Below are 25,914 nucleotides of genomic sequence, written 5' to 3' on the forward strand. Positions count from 1 at the left end.
TCGATTTGCCCTCCAAACAATTGATTTTGACTGAGTGATGTCACAGTAAAGTTGAGCTTTGATTGTAGCATACCTGTTCTACCTCGCCTTTTATTGTTTGTTATTTATTTGATCACTGCTTTTATCGCACAATATTTGCACTTGTTTTTATCTGTTTTAATTTTCTCATGTTTCTGCATGTTTTTAGTTACACCCCCTGTATAAAGAGTGCTCAATAAACAAAAAAATGCTTAATTTTATCATTACTTAGCTTAAAAAAAATAACAGCTACTTAATTTACTGTAGTACTTGACAAATATATGCTTTGTGTTGTTCAAACGCTAGTTTTCCAATCTAACACTGGCCTGTACTTTTTACTGTAGCAACAGAAAAAAATACACATTTAAACTTTTTTCTTTTTTCAAGAAGACATAAAAAGGAAAAAAAACTGGACAGCATACTTATCATAATTTATGTAAGATAAGTTATTTTTATTAGATTCTAAAATGTAAAGGTGCTATAAAATAAACTTTTTAAAACACGTGTTAAGAAATTAGGGAAGTTTTATTCATGATTATCTATAAACTCAACTCATCACTTATCTATTTCCTTAACTAATAAATACTTCAAAATAAATACAAAAATTGCCATTACTTATTGATAACCCAAACTTAACATGTCTATATCCTAAACTTATCACAAACTTATGAATAATCACACTAATACTTATGGATTTTGTTAACATTTGTGGCACTGTGTACTTTTTGCACCTTACTGATAATCTGTCTTTATATTTTGATTTATTTGCACTTTACATATTTAGACTCTTTCCTGCTTTTCACTGCAACTGCTGCAAAACAATTTCCTCTGGAGGAAGTACAATCTCATAATACTTTTATTAATTTATTGCTTAATTTCTCTATTTACCTGTACTAATTAGACTTATCTGATCTCATTTTATTTGTATGGCTCATTATGTTATGGGAATGATTTGTAAGGTAAATTAACAACAGCTAACCCATTGTTCTTGATATACCTGTTATGCTAGTTGTTGCCTCTTTTTGCTATTTATTTAATAATTGGTTTTGTAGCACAGTGTTCGCCCTATTTTTAATTGTTCTTTTTTTAATTTTGTGTCACAAGCTTTCAGCTAAACATACTATAAGGAAGGCACTAAATTAACTTCAAAATTATTGTTAAAAGTAAACTGTTTTCTGTGCTGGTGAACTCGCTCTAATGTCTCAGTAACAGAAGCAAAGGGCTTTAGGAGGGTCCAACCCTCCCTAACCCAAACCCTCTGGAAATGATCCATCCAAATACAACAAACCAACAACAATGTAAGTTTTACATTGTTGTTGGTTTGTTGTACTCTTAAAATTGCTTTCAAACTATTTTTAATTAAAAAACTGAGATTTAAATTAAACAAACACTACAAACAAAGATTATTTGAACAAGAGTATTTCTGGTTCTTTTTGAGTCATTTTGATAAACTAAACATAGCTCTGAAACTGAAAAAATACTGGAACATTTCCTGAGAGCCTCCTAAAGCCTTTCCTTCTTTTACACTTTTCTCAAAATGTTTTAATTATTTTTTTTTTGGATGAAGCTTTTTCAAGAAAGACAAAAGATTAATTATCATCATAATCATTACTTATTTACAACCTAGACTATCTTAAACATAGCAATATTTATTCAGAATCTAAACTTAACACCTACATCCTAAACTTATCAATATCTCATCTTTAAAATGTTATTTACAGCCTCAACTTATCAATAGCTTATCTTTAACATTAGTTATTTACAACCTAAACTTATCTCTTGTCTATAAGCTAAACTAATCAATACTTGTGCAAATCTTAAACTTACCATTTGTTAATTTCATTCTTATCCTTAACTTATTAATATCAAAAACTTATAATGACTTGTTTACAACCTAAACTTATCAATTAACTACAACTGAAACTGATCAATACTTATCAACATTTAAAACTTAGCTTTCATTACTTTTATTATCTTAAACTTATCAATATCTAAACTCATCATGACTACAACCTAAAAGTCAAATCAATATCTCATATCTTATAAATATCAGTATTCTAAACTTATCAATGTCTTCAACTTATAACAACTTATCTAAAACAAATTACTACTTATCAATATCTTGTCAACTTATCAAACTTATCAATACATCTACATACAAAAGGTTTTTTTTTGTTATTTTATAAAGCAGGGAAATAAAGAGCTGTAGAGAAAGATTTAGAAACCTGAGCGTGTGTGTGTGTGTGTGTGTGTGTGTGTGTGTGTGTGTGTGTGTGTGGAATTGCCACTAAGTATACTTTACCTGATGGTGCAGTAACGCACGCCCTTTACCTGAGAGGAGTTTCACAGCTCCACACTGTAAGGAGAGTTAACCCACCAACCCCAAACCCCAGACATCACCTGAGACTGACTAGCAAGTGGAACCCATGTGGGCATGGCCACAGTAGGCCTGCCCAACACGGAGAGTGTTACCTGCACATCAAAGCGGCGGTCGCGAGGTTGCAAGCCCTCCGGCAGGTGGCTGGTGGCGTTCGGGCGTCTCTGCGCTCTCTCTCTCGGACTCGATGGCCCAAATGGACGCAGCTGTTTTAAAGATGGGCAGAGGGGAAAAGAGTCAGAAAAAGCTCCAACAAGTTCAGGAAGAAGAATGAGACGAGTCATTTGGGTTGAGGCAGGTCGTGGAGGTCACTCTGCCGACAGAAACACCACGACCATTCACAAGTCGGCCCTATTTTCCTGAAAGGAAAAGTAATCCCTCCACATGAACTTTCTCACGTTAAACCATGTGCTCGAAAAATGCCTACTGGAATTCTTCTATGAGTGATTTCCTGTATTTTCACAATCACTGTATTACTCCACAGAAGGCACTTCTCTGTGTGTGCACATTTACAGCAGAGTGTTAGGATGGACTACTTACTCCCGTCGGGGCAGCCTCCTGCTCTCCACCCTGTGGGCCTGAGGTGGACGGCTGGGGGGTGGAGCTCCTCTCTGGCTGAACAGGGTGCACCTGTGAGCAGTCACAACAACAAGCAGTCTGCAAGTTGCTCCTTTGTTGCAGTCCACATGATCTGCTGGATGAGCTTCGAGTGGATGAGCTCCTTGATACTGCTGATTTCCAGGCGCCGTCTCTTCTCTATGACTGATTTTGTGGATTTGACAGCATCCAAAAGAGAGTGGTTACCTGTTATGCACACAATTGGCAAACCTTTTTGTGTGTCACCTGTGGTAAGCTCTGAGAAAAGTGTGGCCAAGAAAACAGCACTGTCAATGCCATCTGCAAGAGCTAAAGTCTCTCCGGCCAAAGTACTCCGGACAACTCTCCGGATTCTCTTGGACTGCCAGCATAGAGGTGAGAATCTTCCTTTTTCTCCCATTAGCGTGACGAGGTGTCCACCCTGAGTCCCTGCATCGGGAAGGTTACCCATTGAGGAATCACTAAACACCACTAGTTTTAGGGAGCTGTCTTCTCCTGGGTGCTGAAACCTTCAGGTCACTTCTTCTGATTTCAGTTTTCTGATTAGTTTGTTTGCTCAGTGCAGAGTCTGAACAGTAGCATGTTTTGTACTGGATGCCAGCATGGAGATGTCACACATAATGTCCGGCAGACTCTGCGTTGCCACCCACAATATTTAGCCAATCTTTGACCTGAGCATCTCACTTTCACTTTCAGTTAAAGGATCCTCTCTCTCTATTGCTCTGGTGGGGTCTACAGGGATAGGCTGCAGATTTCTTATGTACATACTTTGTTTCACCTGTATCTCATCCTCCAGAGAGTGGATCTCCGTTCCAATGTAGCTGAAGCTGTCGTTTTCTTCACGTCCAACTTGAAAAACAGCTTTCAAGTGAGAAATGACTGTTGAGGAGAATTTATTTGTACCAGCCCAATGTGACAGGCAAGGACCCCCATCACACTGCAGGACTCATCCAGCCAGTAGAACACTGCTGGATCAACTTTTCACACAGTGGCTCCCAACTTCTGCATCGTGTCTTTTACTCTGTTGTAGCAACACAGAGAGGCATCAGTGAGACCATAAACACATTTTTTCAGCTTCCACAGATGTCCTTGCCTCTGGGCTTCTTGAGGAGGCTTGATAAACACATTTCGAGTCAACTCTTCACTTTGCAGAAATGCTGCTTTAATGTCCATAGAGTTCAGCTGCCATTTATTTTGACATATGACAGCCATTATCATTTTCAGGGACTCTGAGGCACAGCTAGCTGAGTCTTTCTGGAGCTCCTCAGTGATCATTTCCTCAAAGCCTCTTGCAACTAATCAAACTTTGGATACAACACCATCAGATGTTTCCATGAATGTGCACACCCATTTTGTCGAGACACATTTGTGGCCTTCATCCATCACCTCTTCAAACACTTCACTCTTTTTCCAGTTTTCAATTCAGCAAGTTGCTCCTTTGTTGCAGTCCACATGATCTGCTGAATGAGCTTCGAGTGGATGAGCTCCTTGATTCTGCTGATTTCCAGGCGCCGTCTCTTCTCTGTGACTGATTTTGAGGATTTGACAGCATCCAAAAGAGAGTGGTTATCTGTTATGCACACAATTGGCAAACCTTTTTGTGTGTCACCTGTGGTAAGTCCGGAAAGTAAAAAGTCTTCGGCTCTTGCGTCAATCTATCAGCCATTATGATCAAATGTTGTTTAAATGATATGTCTCGAGAAAATGCGTCCTCACGAAGCAGTCAACCCAATGTGTCTCTCAAGTGTCTCTCTGCTATTGTCTGACACTTCTTAAATACACTAATCCGAGATAGAATGCTCTATGACATTGGACGGATCATGATGTCACCTGAAATAAAATGCTTTATGACATCAGGTTCCATCCGATGTCATCAGCATCACGGAATGCACAACATTTCAGTTCTCACACAATTAAAAACAAACATATAAAAAAATGAATAAACAAACCAGTTGTATTAATTTTATTAATATTATGGCAATAAATATTACTAAATACAGCAAATGTCCTTCTCATGAGAGCTTGAAGAGCTGACCCAGTACTATAACAGGCAGGACAGCTTACCAACGTGAAATGCTACAATAGCAAAATACACCATATACATTGTTGTTGTTTTACACTGTCTCTCTTTTACAATTATTGTTTTTGTTTATTCAGTGAATGAAAAAATAGAAAGCTGTCTCATCTAATGCAAACCAATACAAAATCCTTGCAATGATTACTATCTGAATTATACTAATATTCTATTGACAATAAGTTCAAACTTGCATTTGAAACCATGTTTTTTTACATTCATATTCAAAGGGGATTTTTTTTAAACATTTGATTAAATATAAAAGGATCTATTTAACTCCAAAATTATCTTTTCAAATGTGAGTGATAACTAACGTTACTTTCCGTGAGAGCATAGGGAGATGACGGTAATTAGATAAAAATGAATTAGATAATAATTCTGATTAAATATTTAGGAAAACTGACTATCCACTGTGTCTGGCATAATCTCGCCGACCTTGCAAACGGTCCTCTTTTTTCCCTACAGATGTACTGTCCGTTCTGTGGATGTACTTTGACAGCTTCCCCAGGCTTTTGTTCTGCATGCGGGAAAAATCTAAAATTTCTAAAAGATGTGGGAAACCCACCAGAGGAGATGCCCACCACCAGTGCACAGTGCAATACACAGCCAATCGCTTTTGCAGGTACATAGATTTGTAGTTGTAGCACAGAAAAATTAGCAGTTAAGAGTTCAAATTGTCTCAAATGGATCTCAGTACCATCTTGCCTGCCTAATTCAGTTACTAGCATATTAAATATGTTTCAAAATGACCTGCAAAGATCAATGATGAGACCTTTAGTAAGGTTAAAGGGGATCTATTATGCTAATTTTTCAGTTTTATCCTCAAACTCCATGAGAGCTTTGCATGAATTTTAGTTAAAAAAAAACATTTTTTGTCTTGTACTGGATCTTTATGCAGCCCCTCAGTTCAACCTCTGTCTGATCCAGGCAGTTGGAAAGGCCTACCAGAGAATTACATTGTACACTTGCACTGCTGAGGACTATGCAAACAGTTGTAAGTGTGTCTGACATATTTTCTACCTTGTTTTAAGCTCCACTCTGTATTATATTATAGATTTAAATATCACAGTTTTTTCATCTACATCTGATGTTCTGTTCAAGATCAGTTCCATACATGATTCAATACAATTCCTGCTTTGACTTGAGTGTAATCAAATGGTCTGGTATGACTGGTGGCAGAAGTGACACAATTGAAATATCAGAAAAAAAAAACATCCAAACAGTTCATTCCTTTCAAACTAAACAGGAATTCCCACGTTAGGCTTGTATTTCCAATGCAGCTGTGATTCTCACCACTTTGTTGGTTTGTTGTGCTACAGCAAAAAGTTCTAAAATGAGAGGGGAAATAATAGTGAACACTGTAATGTACAGTTACCACTTGATTTTACCATTTCACCAAATGAGTTTCAATTTAAACATTTTTGATAGATAGAAATTGAAGATTTAAGCAATTTTTGTTTTTCAAAGGTTACAGTGGACAAGTGAAGATGACAGTGTGGTCCATGTTAATTTGCCATCTGCAGAGAGTCCACTTTCTGACACTGTGGTCAGTTTGCATCTATCACAACACTCCTCCGTAAGTCAAGTGAATTGATCATATTTTTATTCAATCTAATCTGTCATATGTGTGTTTATGCAGGTGTGGGACGATCCAGATGAAGTGAGCACTCCAAAAATGGAGAACATTTTGCATGGGTAAAATACATCATAGTCAACATGATATTTAGTTGCCCAAGCAGCACAATGTATCCACAGTACAGAAGTTAATTATTTATTTATTTATTTTTTGGTTATTTACAGACCTTTCAGACACACACAACCAGCATCTGATCAAGTAAGAAAATTCTAGGTCTGCAGTATTGAATGTGTGAACATGAAATCATGAAATTCCTGTAAATATTTTCATTAATTCACCAAGCCAACCTACACATGATGTGTACTATTTTAGTTGCTAAGCTAATGGCACTGTCATTGGATTAACCGCAGTAATTTCTCCTGTGAAACTAGGATGGAGGACAAACTGAAGAGGTTCAGGAACAGGTCACATCCACCAAGGTTCAGAACAACTTCTACAGGTAAGCTGTGTTGACAGTTGCAACATTTACAGATTTGCTGAATAGATTTTTGGAAACTATTGATAAAAAAAAGATGTGGGTCAGGAAACATATGTCCATGGATTTTTTTTTTCATTTTTGTGATAGTGTCAATGTGAATTAACTATGAGTCAAGACAATAACTAAATATTGAAAATTTTGTACCATATGTCCAAAATTAAAGCTCTATAATGCTATAATAATACTATAATATATACTACTTATGCTACTGTTTTTGTGGTGTCCACCTTGTATAGCCCCCAGTCACAATTGTTATAGCATCAAGAAGTTTAAGAAGCACATTTTTATACATTTTCAAATGACAGACCCAACTTACACTGTCAGTGAAGACAAGGAAAAACTCCCACAAACATTTTGGGTTGTTTAATCATTATTTCTTGCAACTCTGTCAAATGTTTATGAGCAGTGTGCAGTAATATGCCTGACCTGCTAGTATTGTCTGTTTTAAACTTTTCTTTTTCAAAGAAACAGGAAGGAGATTGACATATTTTTTTTAGATATGAATTTGAACCATATATTATGCATTTGAAAGTATTTACTCAATTGTCCTCTCACTGCAGCAACTACACAAATGTATATGCACCAGTCATTATTGACAGCGAGTCAGAGCCAGAGGAACACATGGAACACACTGCAGAGGAAAGGTATGAATTACTACTAATTAATATTTTTCCGAATGTTATTTGTGCTTTTATTACTTGGAGTGACAGTGCACCTCATCTTCTTTTACAGCAAGGCGTACTTAACCGCTGCAGACATTGTTTCAGAACTCTCAACAAAGATCACAAAAACATCTTACAACAAGTTCAATATTAATAGAGCCAATGTGTGGGATGGAGCTCTCCGTGGCTTCAAGCGTTCTTCATTTGACCCGTCTCATGAGATATTAGTAAAGTTCACAGATGATGAGGGGCGAGCTGAGGATGGACTGGACACTGGTGGTCCCAAGTGCGAGTTCCTGACCCTCCTAATGAACTGCCTAAGAACGCGAAGAATCTTTGATGGGCCAGACGACAGGAAATTTCTCACATTTGACAGTGCAGGTAATGATGTTATTAGGAGGGATGTTTCCAAATTTTTAACACCTATTCTTGTTTCTGCTCAAAAATTAATAAGAACATTACATTTCAACAAGTACATCTTGTGCTTCATGCTGGAAATGCAGGAGCAGCTGGATTCAAGTGAAAATGAAATAATGCTCTTACATTTCTTGCTTCTTAATGATAATGTGGCAACTGTTGGTTAATGTGGTACTAATTGTACAAACAATATCAACAGCTGCAAGAGATGATGAATACTTTCATGCTGGGAGAATGATTGCAACTTCTATAGTTCATGGTGGTCCAGGTCCTCGGTTCTTGTCAGAGATGCTCTACCAGCACCTCACAGGAAGAACAAACACTGACATTGAGGCCAAGATTGAAGATATAAATGATGACACCATGAGAGCTTCCCTGCTTGAAGTAAGTTGGCATATTGACAGAGCTCATTTAGTCACATCACAGTATCAGCTTAGTTCAAATCAAATCAGCTTGTCACATGTTATATTGATATACAGTGTTAACCTGCGTTTTGAGGGATGGGAGGGCAAGTACATCCTAACATTTTTGGTCAACTATTCCTTTAATTGATATTATTACCAAACACTGCCATAATTCCAAGGTCCGATTTCATACCATTAACATTATTCTTAACATTATCCTCTGCCCTTCACACAGTAACCTGTGAAGAATTTCTGGCTTTTTTTTTTTTTGGTCTGTGAAATTCTTACTATGACATCACTCATCTCATCCTGCCCGCATTAGACACTGGTTAACTCCACTGTGCTAATCATGTCAAACCCATTTCTCTCTCTCACCTAATAACCAGTGTTTCTCATATGAAAATACAACCTGCTACCATAATATTATGTCTTCTTGAAACAAGTTTTGGAGTCAAGGTCCCTGTAATCTCCTTATTAGTAACTCTTTTGCCTCAGGCACTGTTCCATCTCGTTTCAAACATACAGAAGGCAGTCCTCTCCTTAGTTCCAGGAGAGGACTTCCAAACAATTTAAACCCTATTTTTAAACTCTCATTTATATCCATAGTCCTTGAAAAGGTTGCTCTCTGTCAGCTGCTCTCCCATTTCATCCATGACATCCATGACATTTTCCAATCTGGTTTTAGTGTCTGTGCTGTGTTCATATTTGTTTTTGATGATTTTGTTGCTCATTTATATTTGATTACAACTTGCAGTTGGCTTATTCAACCATGAAATAACGAGCTGAAACCCAATTTTTATATTTTCTTATCAGCAATTTTTAAATTTAAAGTGTATTTCTGAATGACAATTCTATTTTTAAGTATTAAAAATCTGATAACCAAGCATTAAATATATTGTTGTTTTTTTTAGATAACTTATTTCCTCCTTCTTCATATGGGAGTTTGCCTTTGTTTATGGTGATTATTGTCTACTGTAGATATCCAACGCAGCTACACTGGATGAACTACATGCGTTGATTGACAGACATTCCAGCTTGTTGCAGACCGCAGGTTGCTTTCGGTACCCTGGCAGAGTGGGTGACAAAAAGAACATCATAAAGGACTTCATGCAGTGGTACTTCTTTTACCACAACCACTTCTCAATACAAAGGTGACGTGTTTGCCTAATTTGACTTAAGTTGAAGATATTTATTCAGTTCTTTTCAAGTCAAACATAAAAAATTAAAATGCTAAAGCAATGTGTAGATGAATGAAGAGCTGATGTTTCTCTAAGGGTTCAGAAAATGGCAACCTCATAGAATGCATAGTTGACAGGTCTCAACTCTGACACCTGCAGTATGTATGTGAATTTATATTGAAAAAAGCAAGCATGCTGTGACCAGTTGTAATACCAAGGTGATTGAGGGTTTACAGGAGTGCGGTTGCATCTGAGGGGTGAATTTGTCAGTGTTTGAAAATCCTGTATTTCTTAAAAGAATTTCATTTTCAGTTGAGTTTGCTTCACTCAAGTTATTGACATCATTTAATATATCATCTTTGTCTTTGCCAAAGGGGTAAACATGTAACATTACTTGACACTACAGATTGGTAATAACAATAATAAAAATGTAGCAATTGTTGGATTTTCATTTGACTGCATGTTAATGTTGACTGGTTTAAATTAGGGTAAAGTATGACTGGTTGGCCTGCTCTTTTAAGATGCTGCCATTGTTGTTAGCATCTTAGATGCAATGATTGCTCTAAATGTTTTCTAGATTCAAGGATGGGCTTTCAACACTGGATGTCATTCATGCTTTGGAGCAGCATGCATCCATATTCAGGGCCTTTATGTGCTCAAATGAGGAACAGCTGACATCTGCAACACTGGAAGAAATCTTTGAGGTCCAGCTCAGTGAAAAAGGCAGCACAAGACGACAGGAAGAAACCAGAGTACTGGGATTCTGGAGAGATTATCTTCTCGAAACAGAAGGTTTATTTTTATCAGAACAAATATTCTCATCTTGATATTATCTTCTATTGATGGAAGATGTATTGAAATACATTTAATAACTAAAACCAATGCTTCTGCTTTCAGAAAAACAAATGGGACTCTCCCTCCAGGACATCTTGATGTTTGCCACAGGATTAAACACACTGCCTCCTGCAGGACTTCAGCCACGACCCAAACTGATGTTTCAAGAGACATCTCGCTTCCCAGTCAGCAGCACCTGTGCAAACACAATAAAAATACCGATGTCCAAGACTTATGAAAAGTTTCAAAGTGACATGGACTTTGGAATACAAAACTCACCTGGTTTTGGACTCTACTAAGTGTAAAGATAGTATCAGAAAGCACAAATTGTGACATTGACCTATTAAGGCAGTTACTACCTCCATTTTCAAACTTGTTCTGTGAAAGTTTGACTCACATTTCATTACATATCAGCCATGTTCTTCAGTCTGATATAGTTTTCCACACAGGACTCCCAGGTTAATGGCTGCATCAGACCACTCCGTCTCTGAAGGTCCTCAAAGTGTGCCTGGAGATGTTCATCTCCACATGGACTGTAGGATGACACAACCATAAACTGGCCCAATTCCTCCTGTGAGACCGGGAACCCACAGTTCGTTCCACCAAACCTGGGAGTAAAAAATGCACAGCAGTTCTAATTTACATTTGCATTTGTTTTCAGCCAACTGGCATGCTGTAATTCTAGGCAAATGGGAGGCAAATATATACTGTGGTTGTACTTGAAAATTTGTGTAGCAGTTCTTTGTAACAAGTGTGTAAATAAATTTTTTTTTGTCACACTTAAGATTTGTGGAGATTATTAGAGTCATGGCTGACATGGGGTGAATAGATTATGACAGAATCTTTGAAAGCTACACCCCTTTTTTGCATTTCTCAAAGTAAATCTTGTAAAAATGTTAAAAAAAAAAAAACATTGATAGAAACAAACCTGTGAGGCAGGTCGTACATGACATTTGGTTTGCCAGATGGACAACGAGACTGTTTAACAGGTCTGATGGTATGTGTGTTCCATTTTTCCCTGCATTCATCAAGGTCCCTCTGTAGCACGTCCATGAACACAAACCGCATTAGGCATGTGTGCTCATGACTGCCACTAAAGAAATGTCTCTCCCTCAGGTCATTCATCAGGTCCATCCAGAATTGAGACCTGTACGCAGACACAGAAGTTAGAGCTGTAGATTGTTTTAGGTGATGCATTTCCATGTAATAGCATTCACAACTGACATTTCAATGATCATCATTAAACAACTGTAAACCTCCAATGCCACAAAAAGTATATCCTGAATAAACAGGGTCCATCTGTGCTTTAAAGCAACACTTAAGAACTTTCAGTTTTTGTTGATTATGGTGGCGCCGGTGGACAAAAGCGATAGTGTTCTGCCTGAAGGAAGACTACATTTCCCTTGAGGACCAGCGTATAGCGTTGTAAAATCCTGATCTCCCGGTCGCCTGCAGTTGGACTGAACTATATTTCTGTTTCCAGTGGCTGTATGAAGGATGAATAGCGATGAGGTAATGAATCTGACATATGCTGTAAAGCAGTCAGCACATTTGTAGTTTTTTTGTGTGGCAGGGTTCCTACCACCCTCCTCAAAGTTGCTTAGTGCCAGTGAAAGTGATACAGACCCCCTCAGGCCATGACAGAGGTGTCATTCAACTAGTTGTAAGTCGATGTTTCATCACAAAAGTTATGAAAATATTTTATGAAGGCTGAAAAGTTACTTAGTATTGGTTTAACTGCTTATTCTGATCAAATCAGTGGAGAGGAAATAAATGCCCCAGCATTGGCAACCACCAGTGGTGAAAAGAATACTGAAAATCTGTACTCAAGTACAAGTACTGTTACATTGCTAAAATATTACTCAATTACGAGTAAAAGTACTGGTGTTAGAAAAATACTTAAGAATAAGTAAAAAGTATTCATCAAAAAATTGCTCAGAGTATTAGTTACTTTTAACCGATGATGTCACCATGACCTCTCCAGACCAGGGTTACAAACTTTGTGTATTTTACATTATCAATAATGCTAACAATCAATTAATCATTAATAATTGATAAGACACAAAACAAGTGTTTTTTTCCCTCATTTTGATTGATGTTTTTGTTTGTTTTCTCATTTTAAGTTTTTATTTCCGTATTCAATAAATGTCTCCACCAGACAAACAAAGTTAGATGAGGTGCAGTTACTGCCACGATTATTGATTATATTATATACTTAATTATATACTTAATATAATGTACTTTATATCCATAAGCACATTTCAACTGGTTAAATTCTTAATGTAAAATCAATTGACGCTCAATCACTGACATCCTTTTTTGTTTTGTTTTGTTTAGTTTTTCATCCACATATTCTGATTTTCATTGGTCAGTTTGTGATCATTGGTCAGTTTGTGATCAGATCACCTCATTGGCTACAGAAATGCAGATAAAAGGTAAAAGGATATTAATTAAAATTGTAGTCAGTACTCAACCATGATTTTAAAAGTAACTAAATAGATTACATGGATTAATGAGTACTTAAGTAAAAGTACAGACTTGAAAATCTACTCATAAAAGTACAAGTACCCCAAAAAACTACTTAATTACAGTAATATGAGTATTTGTAATTAATTACTTCCACCCCTTGCAACCGCACTACTGTAGATGTACCACCGTGAATACATTTTAGTGGAGGAAAAGCAGGGTTCCAACACGTTAAAAATGATTAAAAATGCTGAAGCCCACACCTGTGCTTTCTGAAGTATGACCACCAGCTTTCAATTCGCTGGTTTGCTGTTGAGGAACCACACATGTGACTGGCAGCCCCAGCAAAATCATCAGTGTGTGATGATCTTAAGGCACAATGGATTGCTGCCATTGTGCCGTTTTCAGTGCCACAGTCCGTGCGGAGCCGCATTGGTATGATTCCACCTTCTGAGACACAGTGCAGATAGTTTTGAGCAATGACCACAGGGTCATTGTTGCTCGGTCCACACAACAACCACAGTACTTTGCGGGAGTAGCCATCTATACAGCCACTAATGGCCAAACCGAATGGTTTTAATTTGTCATAGCCATCAACATGCCAGACATGGTTTGGTCCACGGGAGCTGTACACTCTTTTTACAAATCTCCGTCCTGCACGCAGTTGCACTCCTGAGGGATCAAGCTCTCCCATCAGAGCCATTACATCATCCCTTCTCACAGTTAGAGGATATTTCTGCCGCAATGTCTGCCACATCTGACGGTAGCCATAATGTTGGCCTGGTCCCTTCATTTCCTCTTGTATGGTAGCACATACAGTAACAAGAGGAGTATAGTTTTTTTGCCTGGACAATGACAAATGTTCCAGTTTACGCTTTAGAGAGCGAAGGCTCATTTTAACATTGTGTTTTGTGGCCAGGAAATCCAAAATTTCGTTGTAGCTGTAGACATCATGGAAATACTTCCGAATCAAATCCTCCTCTGTGGGGCTGTCCGATGCTGACCCTGACAAACACAGGGAGAAAAAAATAAATAAACATTTTCCAGCAAAGACAAGCTGCAGCACATCATCCAGTCAGCAGAGAAGACCTTCAGCTGCAATCTGCCATCTCTTAAGGACCTGTACACATTGGGCCTCATTCACAAACAGTGCGTACACACAGATTTATGCTTAAACCATGCGTACACACAAATCTGGGATTCATCAATATTTTCTTACCTGAATTTGTTCATATTCTGCAAACAAATTCAGAACTTCCTCAGACCATGCGTACGCACAAATTGACAGCCTAGCTGTCTTAGAAAATATTGACACTCACCTTTTGACTAAATGAAAGCATATGAAAACCACATTCATTCAAAAAAACTTAAATATAGTGTTTTTATGGTTGATTTATTTGATTTACCTTATTTTTAGGATTTTAACATAAATGTCATGTCATGTCTGTTTCCTATGTCTGGCACTTTTGTTGCATTTTTATGAATGTATTATGTTAGATTATTAATTATTATCATTGTTGTTATTTATTATTAGCATATAATTGTCATCATTGGGTGAAAGTCCTCGCTTTCATCATCATCAGCTGTTCATCATTTCACCTTAATTTTTTATCATTGAGGACCAAAAGAGTGCAGGAAGACAGACCCCTCCTATCTTGGCCACCACCTGTCAGAACCCCTTCCCTCTGTTAAAAGGTTTTGGACTATCAAGACCAAAACCTCACACCATAAAAACAGTGGGGACTCACAAACACTCTCCCTGCCCCCAGCTCTCTCAATATCTGTTTCTGATTTATTGTTTAATTCTATGAACCAAGAACTAATATCAAATGATTTATAATACCAGCTGTTAAAAGTCTGTAATGAGTAAGTCTACAATATAATAATGATCTCTGTATTATACATTAAAAAATGTTCGGAAAAGTAGATCTCCGTACTGAAAACTATTGTATCTAGCCAGTAATAAGTATTCCAAACTGGGTATGTTGAACCCTTTATTGTACAATCTACAAACACATACAACTTTTAGTCTACTTACTGTTGTCTCCCACTTCTGCCAGAAACTGTACATTTTTGCCACATGAGCCACAGAACACTCGAACGGTGTGTAAATGTTGGCCACAGAAAGGGCAAAACATGGCAGCCTGGAAATACAGACATTGATATGGAAAATCCCTTTAGTAAACTCAATCAAAAAATCACATAAATAGCAATTATCACTAAATAAAGAGAAATGTTACATTAGAGGAATACGACGTGTGTGTGTGTGTGTGTGTGTGTGTGTGTGTGTGTTTAATTTATGCTACTCTTGTTTTACTCTGTTCTCTCCCTCTTCATCACCTCCCCACCTTCCTCTTATTCAAAATCCCATCACTGATCAATAAAGTATCCAATCATATGTGGAGACGAGGTCGAAAATAATCTAACCTTAAATGCAATCAAATCCCTGGGGTCTCCTGGAAAGTAACGGTAGTTACAGTAACGTTAGCTAGCATTAGCACTACAAGTCTCTAGCATGCTAACATTGTGTAAATCAGCTGCACTTTCATAATACAGTAAAAGATGAGGGCCACATATGGAAAAAAGAAAGAAAGAAAGAAAAAGAAAAAGAATACATACTTTTTCATTTGCCTCTCCCGACTCCAGTTTTCCTCTCACCAATATCTCTGCCGCTCATGTACCTATCTGCTCCACAGGTTGATGCGTCTGTCTGTCTGTCTCTCGGGTGGAAGCTCAGCACTGCCCCTAGAGGCCTGGAGCACTTCTGTTGTATGACTGAATATGCGGCGTTTTCTTTTTGCATTTGTTTTCTTATTTGCAGCGCGTTTCTGTAATTGTAGCGTTTTCGTTTTGCATCTGTTTTCCGATATGCAGCGCGTTTCTCTAATTGCAGCACGTTTCTGTATTTGCAGCGTTTTCCTTTTGCATCTGTTTTCTTATATGCAGCGCGTTTCTGTATTTGCAGCGCGTTTCTGTATTTGCAGCGCCTGTCTGTATATGCAGCGCGTTTGCACTTGTCAGCCACTGTAGTAACCATATGACTTTCCTTTGTATAGATATGGCAAAGTTGAGTGCTGCTGAAAAGCAAAGACTCTACAGACAGCGCAACAAACTTACTTAAATGATATAGAAACTCAAAAAAGAAAGAGAGTGAAGGACCTCACAGAAAGGGAGAAAAGACAAGAGCGGAGGAAATGGCGGGTCAGGCAGGCAAAGCACAGAGAGAAAGTCAGAACAGGAAAAACTCTGTTGACCCCTCCACCCACTCCAGACAGTGAACCCAGAAGTTCAAAGTGAAAATTAAGACAGTGTAACTGCAAGCTGACACACACACACACACACACACACACACACACACACACACACACACCTACCAAACAAACGAAGGTCTACACAATATTTGTCACATGACTATAGGATGTATTATTGTTTCAACAAGTGACACCGGCTATACTAGAAATCTAGTACTATTACATTGAATTCCATCTTTCTGTGTTACAGACAACAAATCCAAGGGCGGAGAGTGCACAGGAGAGAAGGACAGAAATGGCGAAGAAAATATCAGGAGTTGCAAGAGAAGTTGGAAAAGCACAAAAGACTACACGACAAATACAAAAAACGTTGGCACCGTTTGCAGGGTAAAGGTCGAGACATTGACAGCCCAAGAAAGAAGGCAAGAGCTACACTACAAGGCAGTCCTAGGAAAACTCTCATCTTCCACTATGCTCTCTTGGGGGAGCTAAGAGCAAAGTACAAAGCAGCCAAAGCCAACAAAGACAAAAAGGCATTTGTAAATATACTATCAGGAAAGCTCATCAGGAAATACAAATTCATTAAGTTGTGTGAGCAGAGCATTGGTTTTTCATACAAGGCCTTGAAGCCACGAGCCCCTTGCCGTCAAACAAACTGGAAAGCAGAAAGCTGTAAAACAGTTCTACCTTAGAGATGACGTGAGCAGGCAAACTCCTGGCAAGAAAAACACCATCACACTGAGGAAAATCAAGAAACAGCGCAGACTGCTTTATGATACCCGGAAAAACCTCCACAGGAGATTTGTTGCTGAGCATGGGCAAGTCTCCTATTCCTTCTTCTGCAGGGAGAAACCATTCTGGGTTGTGACACCAAAGGAGAGAGACAGAGAAACATGCCAGCGCAAGACTCACGAGAACTTGCAGTTCATTGTGGACAAAATGCACAAACTTGGTCTTTTAGCATCAAACAATCTTGAGGAGATGGCAGATCCCAGTCCAACACAGAGGTGTCTCTCACGCAGTGGCGCCTGGAGAAGACAGACAAAGCAGGTGAAGAAGTTAAAGGCAGCTTCATCACTGTAAAAAAAGACATAACCCTAAAAGAAGACGATCTGATGACCGAATTTGAAGATAGACTCTTTAAATTCAGGAGACATCTGTTCAACATCAGATGGCAGTACAGTATCTACCGGACCCTCCGAGAAAACCTGACTAATGACTGCCTGATCCATATAGATTTTATTGAGAACTATACTTGCAAATATGCATCAGAGATCCAGTCAGTTCACTTTGGGGGGGTCACACAATCAGGTGACGCTCCACACTGGTGTCCTCTATGTGGCAGAGGAACCCTTCATCTCCTTCTGCACCATCTCACCAAGCAGGAGACACGATCCAGCAGCTATCTGGGCTCACCTGGACCCCATCCTCAATATGGTGAAAGACCAGTACCCTGCAGTGCAACATATTCACTTCTTTAGTGATGTCCCTACCTTGCAATATAAACAGAAGGGAAACTTTTACATGGTCGGCACTAAGCCGTACAAGAAGGGCTTCCAGAGCACTACGTGGAATTTTTTTGAGGCCGCACATGGTAAGGGTGCTCCGGATGGAGTAGGGGGCTCGCTAAAGAGGTCAGCTGACCTTTTGGTCCATCATGGGAGAGACATAACAGATGCAATGTCTTTCTACAAGGAGTTGAAGAACTCTGGCAGTCAAATACAGTTGCATTATGTCAGTGAGGAAGAGATAGAAAGAAAGGCACAGGAGATGTCTGAGGTACCTCTGGTAACTATAAAAGGAACCATGCGAATGCACCAGGTATTAAGCACCACACCTGGCATCCTAAAATACAGAGACATAAGCTGTGTCTGTCAAGCAGCTCAAGGTGTGTGGGACTGCCCATGTTATGGACTCCAAACAGTCACTCTCCCGACAATGCCAGCCCATGACCTTTCACCTCCACATCAACTAGATGTCACCAACCCGGATAGTTCAGCTCCACTTCGACCAGATGCAATTGAGTCTCAGCACAGTGGACAGTGGTGCATTGTGAGCTACGATGAACAACCATACCCTAGCATTATACTGGAAGTCGAAGAACATAATATCAAGGTGAAGTGCATGCACAAGAATGGAGTAAACAAGTTTTTCTGGCCAAGCCCAAGAGAAGATATCAACTGGTATGGGGATGAGCAAATTGTTTGTCTGATGCCAGCACCACTGCCAGTGAAGAAAAGGTCTGTTCAAATTTGCCACAACATCTGGAAGTACTTGGAGGAACACATGAATGTGTGAAAGTGGCAGTTTTACATATCACACACAACAAATATATGCATACATTGCTATACCAAACACACACTATACCGAACACACGCACAATCATACTCACATACCGCTATATTAAGCACACACACACAAATACTCACACACTACAAATGTTCTGTTTTATATGTTCACTTGTTTGGGTGCATCATCACCCCTGTTACAACATTTTGTTTTTTTTAATTATTTGTTCAGTCAGCCATCTCTTTCATACTCATTCCTAGGTTCCTAAGTTCATGAATGAATGAATTTTATGTTTGCATATTGTGTTATGAAATACATATTTTTAGGCTTCATCGCAGCCTAAAAATAAATAAATAAAACAATAAAACAAGTCATTAAATGTGAAATTATTTGAGGTGAAATACTAATGAATTGATAACATCTGTTTGAAACATCTTCTGATGTGCCATTTCCTTCACAATGTGTCACTGGTGTTACTGTGCATCACTGGTGTTACTGTATGGCATATTGGTGTTCTGGCATCAGAGTTGTCCAGTTTATTTGTTTTTTGTATCTAACTGTTGCAATATTCATTAGTAAACATTTTAAGGATATGATATTTCAAATTTGAAGACTCAATGCCAATTAATTCTAAAGTTATGTAAAAATGTGAATGACAGAAATTGAAAAACATCACATTATAATACTGTACGCATACATATTTAAACTAAATTGTTACTCATTTTAAAAAAATGTCTTAATAATGTCATTGCCCTTTTCTTTCTTTGATTATATATGCAAATGAAATAGTCCAATTACATCCCAGGAAGCCTGAATTATCATCTAAAACATCGGTAAAACCAGTGACGAAAAGGCAGAACAAGCATTTTTTAATATAATGTAATAAAAATATTAAAATACATTAAGCTGTAATTTATGTTGATTTATAATGGTAAGTGGTTAACTGTTATGTGACCATGTTTTAGTTGTTTAAAAAAAAAATACAAATGAAACATGAAATTGCTGTTCAAAAAGCTACCTCCATAGAATTACCCACACATTCTTGTCTTGTGTTGGTTTAAATGCAAAATTTCACCTCTGGGGTTCAATAAAAACTTAGGTTACCTTATTTTTGTCTTGATTCATGTTTGAATGCAAAGAAGTTTTGACATCAGTGTTGTATCACTAAACACAAGCCTTGAAGGGGCACCTCAAGATTTTAACCATGTATTCAGTTTCCATATCATGTTGACAGCTACTCATCTTGTGGACAGTTTTATTATTCACTCTCTTCCTGGAGAAGAGACTTTTGAATGTCTGAGAAATGAGTTGTGATAATGTCAGCAGTTATCTCAGTTTTGGCTTTTAGATAACTTTTTTTATTGGAAAGTCTGCTGCTTAGCTAAAATTGTTTAATTAGGGCTTGTAAATACGCACATTTTAAACTATGTTTTTCTGTTATTGTTATTTATTTATTTATTTTTATGTTTAATGTTTAATTCATTTACATTGAGAGCAAAGGTAACTGAAACCAAATTCCTTGTTTGTCTAAGCATACTTGGCCAATGAAGCTGTTTCTGAAAAGTTGTGGGTTCGAGTTTGAAAGATACTGAGTTGCACTATGCAAAGTGTAGCATCCAGCTTTAATGAACCTTGGCCCATTTCAGCCATGCAAAGCCTCAACCATGAAATAACTGCCAGAAAATTCAATTTCCTTTTAAAGTGAAGTGTTTATGGGTCTTTTTAACAAAATGTAAAGAGAACTTTTGAAAAAAAAAACATGCATGTATAGAAATAATTTTGTATCATATTTGATACATCAGGTATTCATGGTAACTAATAATCACAAAAAATGTCCTTTATATAAACAAATACTTTTTTTATTGCAATTGGAACATTTTTTGTTTGTTTGTTTATTCATTTTTTCCTAAATAGGAACATTTTCATGACCTCTTTTAGTGCACTGTCGTGGGCAAAAAAAACATATTTTGTTCTTATTCAGGGAAAGATGAAGTTAACATTTCTTACAGAAGACAGTATGAGGAGGACCTACATCCTCTGTACGCACAAGGTCTCTCGTTTGTTGGCCGTAAAGTTTCATTTGGTTTGAATACCCTAGTTGTCACAATAGTCTTTTTTTTTAAAAAAATAAATAAATAAATAGGTCAAGCTTTTAAAACTGGTCACACTACATAAAATGGCTAATATGGGGGCTAACATCATCCCACATGAATAAAACTGGACTCAAGAGTCTCAGCTTTTCAGTTCAATTTATCCAACTCATTCTGTTCAGACAGTCTATAGCACATGGTCTTAATCACAAATCCTTTTAGGGTGTGCCCAAATCCATTTTGCTAATTGAATGGTGGATGATCTGGGAGCAAAGTGTGGCGCATGGCCACCTAACTGATCTGCATATGTGTGAGGTGATGGCGTGGGAGCAAATAACTTACAGAAGCAGCAGAAATTCACCAAAAGCAGCAAAGATAAAGAAGGAAGCAGGCATGGGAGGACGTGGCGGAGCAGGTTTCATCATTTTCTGGAACCTCCAGAACCGCCTTGAAATGCAGAAAAAGGTTCTAGGATGTGAAAAGGAGGGATAAATGACCGCTCACCACACAGCGTAAAAGTTAAGCAGAAATGGGAACATCAAGGCCAGAAGATATGATCTCGACTGAGGACATTGCAGCTTCCACCCTTGGTGCTGAGAGCACTGAGGGATTTGGGGGACTGGAGGTGGGCGTGCAAGGTAAAAATGACAATATATCATACACTGTAATTCCTCTACCCTTCTTAAAGAGTGTTTGCCTGCTAGTTTTAATAGAATTTAGTAGTAGAGTCTAATTTTCGTAGAAAAAAAAATTGTTTTTGTGGTGTTTGAAAACATTTAGTTTTAGTTTATGATATTTTTGTTTGGTTTTTTTGATGTTTCGATTTAGTTCATTGATTTATTATTATTTTTTTGACAATTTTTCATTCAAGATTATTAATGTATCTTTTTTTAATAAATATATTTAGTTTGAATGTATCTGTTTTTTTTGCTTTAGTGTTTTTTTTTCAATTTTTCATTTTAGTTTATCCATTTTTTGTTAATTGTTTTCTTTTTTATTTAACATATTAAGTTTTAATTGTTAACATAAATGTGTAGTTGTTTTATCTTATAATCATTTAGTTTTTGTTAAGGCCTTTTCTTTGTTTATAATTGTGGCTTCCTTTATGCATGTCTGTTAACTGCAATTTGCAAGCTTAGCTTAGCTCTGTGATAGCCATGTGGTACTCTCACTACCTGGGGCTCGCGATTACAGAGCCTGGGTCTGTTGAATTGCACTGTTGCCTCTCGGGAGCGTTCCTGCTCCCTTGTTTCCTAGTTTTCCTGGATCCTGGCCGTAATCTTGACTGTGCCTGACCGTGGTGATAGCTGTGCTGATGCTGTGATCCTGCCTTTGGTTGTGCTCGTGCTGTGGCTGTACTGATACTGTGCCCCTCGCTCGCCCTGAATGTGGTCTGGTCCTGGTTGCGCCGATGCTGTGATCTTGCCTTTGGACAACTCCCTTTCAACATATGCATGAGACTGTTATCATCTCCCTCAACATCATCATAGAGTGCAATTACTAATTTCACACCTACCATTATTGTAATATGACATGCATCTGTTTCTATTATTGCTGTGCCTCTCTCCCCCTCTCCTCCCCTCTCTCTTTCTCTTTCCTTTTTTGCCATGATTGTATTTCATTTGCTATTACGACATCTATTGCTCGTCTGTCCATCCTGGAAGAGGGATCCCTCATCATCCTCTACCGCTCTTCCTGAGGTTTCTTCCTCTTTTTTTTCCCCGTTACAGGGGTTCTTTTTCGGGAGTTTTTCCTTGGGTGATGTGAGGGTCTAAGGGCAGAGGGATGTCGTACACTGTAAAGCCCTCTGAGGCAAACCATGTTTAGTGATAATGGGCTCTATAAAACTGACTTGACTGACTTTAGGCATCAAACTGTTTTGGGGTTGGGAAGTTGCAGTCATACAGCAGGGAGTGATCGATATTAGCTCGACTTAAGATAACCTAAATTCAGCTAAGCTAAACTAAACTAAGGAGGCTTAAAGTTTTAAAGCTTGCTTATGCTATTGATTGTGATGATAAAAAGGGTTAAAACACATTACTGAGCAAGTATGGTCAGTATCGTCAGCTTTTCAGAAAAATACCACCAGACACAGGCTTGGCTCCAATACAAAACATTCAAGCAACAAGCTGCCTTTTAGCCTGCTTTGCTTAGCAGGTACAGCTAACATTATCACAAGTTTCTCACATCTTTTTCTATAATCTGTCAAATATAATCACTATGAATGAAATCAAGTCATTTTGAGGCAGAAACAGCCTTTCAGTGGTAAGATAAGAGCTGCAATCACTTTTTGGCAAATAAGAAATTGCATTTTATGCATTGCATTGGCCCTTTAAAGGTATTATGCAGACGGCAATCAGTTTCTGGCAGACGATGACTTTTAGGCATGCCACAGGCCTGAAAGTCACTTTGTAAAATAATTTTCCACAGCAGAGCAAGAAAATGCAGAGAGTTCAACTCACAATTTGGCGTTAGTCCAGGAAAAACAGTCAGATGAAACCAGCCAGCAGCGGAGATGAATCCTAGAGATGGCAAATTTGACTTCCAAGACTGAACTGTTTAGATACATTTCGTCACTTCCGGCTTCAGCATGTAGCTCGAGACGGGTTTCGAAACGTCAAGTGTTCAGTACCAAACCGATTTATAACAGATCCATACCAAACCCTGACAGAGAGTTTTAAAAGACCGTGGGAAATGCGGGTGTTTGTGTTGTGTTGAGGCAAGGAAAGAGAGGGAGATTTGTGCAAATTGAGCTGAGTTGTTGTTGACGGATAAATACATACATATATACATATAATAATATGTATAAATAGATACACACACACACACTTATTATATATATAAGTGTATATACATGGATTTATATAGATACATATAACAATATATCTATAGCTATACACGCTTTTGGGCTGGGGAAAAGGGAGCTTACAATAAAAACAATAATAAATGGGTGCAATGCAAGCTTCCACCAGCAGATGCCAATGTAGAGAAAACCAGTTTTGAAACATTTCAAAACGTTTCAAGGCAATGGTTTTAAAGTATTGAAATGTTTCAAAGTGTTGAATTTGCCATCTGTAATGAATCCTCCTCAGGAAAAAAAAACGAACAGTCCTCTCCAGTCAAACATGGCGCCCGTCATCAGGCGACTCACCGCCGTTAGCTTTAGCTTACAACTGGCACATTTGCACACAACTAATTAACAATAAATAAGCAACAAATGCACAGAATTGTCCACCATCTGTTGACTCAAACATTTACCAGACTATCAACTGTTTCTCAGTATTTCTTCAGCTCCATGCCTCTTCTCCCGTTGCTCCTCTTTGCATCTCCTCTGTGCACTGTTACTGTCCTGCCCTCTCACCTTCATTTCCTCACTTACCAATTACAGCAGACGGCTTGCCTGTGCCTGTGTGTTCAACTGATCAGAAAACAGGCTCAAACTAAAGGCACAATCCCTGTTTACAATTTTGAGGTAGTGGCAATGATATGTGCATTTCCTGCTACTTGAATTATTTGCAATGCCATTTGCTTTAACCTTAGCACAAGATGGTAAGCCTTCTCAGAGACCGACCAAAATTTGCCAGAGCTGGCTAGATTTCAGGTCATCTAGGCGGGTTACTGGGTTAAGTTTTCAACCAGCAGTAATCACATTTTAGTAAAACTTCATGGACAATGACATTGCCTCTGCAAAAAAATGTCCATGTATAAACAAGATTAAATTGGGTCTGATGAAACACCCTCAGCACACATGGTGCTTTTCTCTTGCCTGACAGGGATGTAGAGTAATGCTAATTTTGCATGTGATTGGTTCATTGACTATGAACCAAGACTTTTCAGTGAAATGGCAGTCGTGGGGGATGGGGAAATACCAGAGGGCCTGAAAAAGCACAGGTCTTGGCTGGATCTTCGGATCTTCTCATAACGGAGAAAGACTAACTAGAATCCACTTCACGAAAACACAGAATTGAAAAGTAATGCAATACTTCCAGTCTCCTGGAAGTACTTAATTCCAAGCAGGGATTAATCCTCCCGGGCTTAAATACAAAGCCAGTGCGAAACTGTCAAAAATGCAATTCCTTGAAAGGCCACTTGAGGCTGGCTCCAGGAGCGCCTCCATTCCCATAAACACCCATGTCAAAATGGCAAAATTAGCCGCAGAAATAAATATGTTCAGGGCCTGGTTCAAAAATAGTTATGGTCACCGTTGCTATTTTCAGGAATTATGACAATAGGGAGGATGAATTTTATATAACTCACCCATATAGATTCTATTAGGGTGCATTTTTAAAAATTATCCATATATAACAGAAAGATACATGCTTTGGGGTTCATATGGTGTAAATATAGTACATCGCATCTTCATCTGAGGACAATGAACGCAGAACTATCTTTTCTACCAGGACAAAACAGATTTGCTTGCCCAAAGACAGAATGAATACCTAAATCATGAATGCAACCTACAGTAGTGGACAGAGTCCAACCCATATGTGTCCATGCAAAACTCAGTTTCTAACCTCAGAACAAGATGGTAAGTCTTCTTAGAGACCAGCAATAATTGCCAGAGCTGACTATATTTCAAGTCATCTGGGTAGGGTATTGAGTTAAGTTTTTAACCAGCAATAATCACGTCTTGGTAAAACATCATGGACTATGACATTGCCTCTGCAAAAGGATGTCCATGACATACACAAGATTAAATTGGGTCTGATCAAACACCCTCAGCACACGTGATGCTTTTCTCTTTCCTGGCGGGGATGTAGAGTAATGTGTATTTTTCATGTGATTGGCTTATTGACTATGAACCAAGCCTTTTTAGTGTAATGGCAGTCATGGGGGATGGGGAAATACTAGAGGGTCTTAAAAAGCACAGGTCTTGGCTGGATTTTCAAACAAATATCTCTGGAGCTTAAATATGAACCCAATGCAAAACTGTCAAAAAGTGCAATTCTTGCCTCTGCGAAAGGATGTCCACCACTTCTTCTTCTTCTTCTTTTCTTGATTTTTGCAACAGCTTTAGAGTGCACATTGCCACATACTGTACAAAAGTGTGTAGCACTACGTTATTTACCCACTGTATTTAAATTCTGGCTATCAGCCGAGTGATGTATAAGAAAGTAAAGAAACTTAACTGGGCCATAGTCCT

At 38.2% G+C, this 25,914-nt stretch overlaps 2 non-coding genes and 1 pseudogene across 2 annotated transcripts; 1 reads left to right on the forward strand and 2 right to left on the reverse strand.

The window, feature by feature from the left end:
- The first annotated feature begins 5,639 nt into the window (after nucleotides 1-5,639).
- On the forward strand, nucleotides 5,640-11,293 carry LOC148187556 (G2/M phase-specific E3 ubiquitin-protein ligase-like; annotated as a pseudogene).
- A 13,031-nt stretch (nucleotides 11,294-24,324) lies between these two features.
- Nucleotides 24,325-24,467, reverse strand: LOC121954169 (U4 spliceosomal RNA). The gene has a single exon (XR_006106545.2). It is a non-coding gene; the product is annotated as a U4 spliceosomal RNA (small nuclear RNA).
- Nucleotides 24,468-25,304: 837 nt separating this feature from the next.
- On the reverse strand, nucleotides 25,305-25,445 carry LOC121954179 (U4 spliceosomal RNA). The gene has a single exon (XR_006106554.1). It is a non-coding gene; the product is annotated as a U4 spliceosomal RNA (small nuclear RNA).
- Nucleotides 25,446-25,914: the final 469 nt, after the last annotated feature.

This window comes from Plectropomus leopardus, chromosome 14 (genome assembly GCF_026936395.1).
Source record: "Plectropomus leopardus strain MGB_pleo_1.0 chromosome 14, ASM2693639v1, whole genome shotgun sequence".
In the NCBI taxonomy this organism is placed as follows: domain Eukaryota; kingdom Metazoa; phylum Chordata; class Actinopteri; order Perciformes; family Serranidae; genus Plectropomus; species Plectropomus leopardus.